Raw genomic sequence first — 2,078 nt, 5'->3', positions numbered from 1 at the left:
TTTTTTCATACTCACTTTAAAAAGGAAAGAGGGAATTCTGGAATAAAATGAAGAATTTTGAGATGTGATAGAGCCCATCATCTGTCCTCTAGAGTTGGTTGTAAATGAATGTGATTACATTAATTATAAAGTGATCACTGTGTAATCCTCACTCTAGACTCTCTGGTTGTTCTGATTTCAGATGGGCCTGGTTTCCAGATGTTCCCGCCACCCACCTCCTGAGCACTCAGTTTAAACCTACCATGGAAAAGATCACCTGTAATGCATCAGGGGACGTCTTGATCATCTTCTACCTTATGGGCATCCCTTCTCTGCCAAGATCCCTCTTCCTGTCTTCTTTGTCTCTCTCCTCCTCTACCTGCTCATCCTGGTGGGTAACACCCTGATCCTGGTGGCTGTGGTGACAGAGCCCAGCCTCCACAAGCCCATGTACTTCTTCCTAATTAACCTCTCCACCTTGGACATCATTTTCACCACAACCACTGTCCCCAAGATGCTGTCCCTATTCTTGCTTGGGGACCACTTCCTCAGCTTCCCTTCCTGCTTCCTGCAGATGTACCTGTTCCATGGCCTCAGCTGCTCAGAAGCCTTCATCCTGGTGGTCATGGCCTATGACCGTTAGGTGGCTATCTGCCGCCCACTGCACTACCCTGCCCTCATGACCCCACAGATCAACGCTGCCCTGGCAGCCAGCGCCTGGCTCACGGCCTTCCTCCTGCCCATCCCAGCAGTGGTGCAGACCTCCCAGATGGTATTTGGTCCTGTGGCCCAGGTCTACCACTGCTTCTGTGACCACTTGGCCGTGGTCCAGGCCTCCTGCTCCAACACCACCCCCCAGATCCTCATGGGCTTCTGTATTGCCATGGTGGTGTCCTTCCTCCCCCTTCTCCTGGTGCTTCTCTCCTATGCCCACATCCTGGCCTCGGTGCTTCGCATCAACTCCCGAGAAGGGCGCTCCAAAGCCTTCTCCACCTGCAGCTCCCACCTCCTGGTGGTGGCCACCTACTACTCATCCATTGCCATAGCCTACGTAGCCTATAGGGCTGACGTGCCCCTTGACTTCCACATCATGGGCAACGTGGTATTTGCTATTCTCACACCTGTTCTTAACCCTCTCATCTGCACGCTGAGGAACAAGGATGTCAAATCAGCCATCACAAAAATGGCATGTCCCCAGAAGCCAAAGAATGCTGGGAAACCCTGATTCAAAGACTTGATGTTCTCTCACAAACTTCAATAATGTAGAAAAGTGAAAAATTTGAGCAGTTAATTAAAACAATAATTCTCAAAATATAGTCCTAGGTACTCCTCCATTATAATCAAATAATGGCATTTTTTCTTAAGTCACAGATAGGATTTTTCTATTCAATTTGTAAACTGTGAATCCCAAATTTCACAAGACCGTGAATACAACTGAGGTCACATTACCATTAGCCAAACACTTTTTATTCTCAGAGATGCTAAATATTTGACCAGTAAGAAGTTCTGTCTTTCAATATTTCTAAAATTGTGCCTAGCAGTGCTGGCACATAAGTGTGAGTCATTCTTGCCATTTTTTGTTGAAATGGCATCTTAGATAGAAACATGTTCCAAAGGAAAAACTCTGAAACCACTACCTTCTCCATCCTTGTTACTTGAAAATTCACTGCCACCACCAATATTCAATGCCAATCACACAAGAAATGTGCCTCTTCTGTTCAGACCCTCCTGGTGGTTTGTTTGGTTTTTTTTTTAGTTGGATCTGACTCTCACCCAGGCTGGCGTGCAGTGGCACGCTCATGGCCACCGCAGCCTCGACCTTCTGGGCTCAGATGATCCTTCCTACTCAGCCTTCCAAGTAGCCGGAACTACAGGCGTGCGCCACCAAACCTGGTTAATTTCTTAAAATTATTATTTATTGTAGAGATAAGGTCTCGCTGGGTTCCCCAGGCTGGTCTCAAACCCATGGGCTCAGGCAATCCTCTAATCTCAGCCTTCCAAAGTGCGGGGATAGGCATGAGCCACTTCGCCCTGCCCATGGTGTCCTAAAAGCAAAGCACACCCCTCGCCCAGCTTATGCTCAGGAAGGGTGTCCCTTA

The 2,078-nt window shown here is 47.9% G+C and overlaps 1 pseudogene; it reads left to right on the top strand.

Moving 5' to 3' along the window:
* Positions 1-242: 242 nt before the first annotated feature.
* Positions 243-1,204, top strand: LOC103263863 (annotated as a pseudogene).
* The last annotated feature ends 874 nt before the right edge of the window (positions 1,205-2,078 follow it).

The sequence above is a fragment of the Carlito syrichta genome, unplaced genomic scaffold (genome assembly GCF_000164805.1).
Source record: "Carlito syrichta isolate Samal-C Ts95f unplaced genomic scaffold, Tarsius_syrichta-2.0.1 Scaffold305304, whole genome shotgun sequence".
Taxonomy (NCBI): Eukaryota; Metazoa; Chordata; class Mammalia; order Primates; family Tarsiidae; genus Carlito; species Carlito syrichta.
The sequence above is the reverse complement of the archived record's forward strand: the minus strand, read 5'-3'. Positions and strand labels throughout refer to the sequence as shown.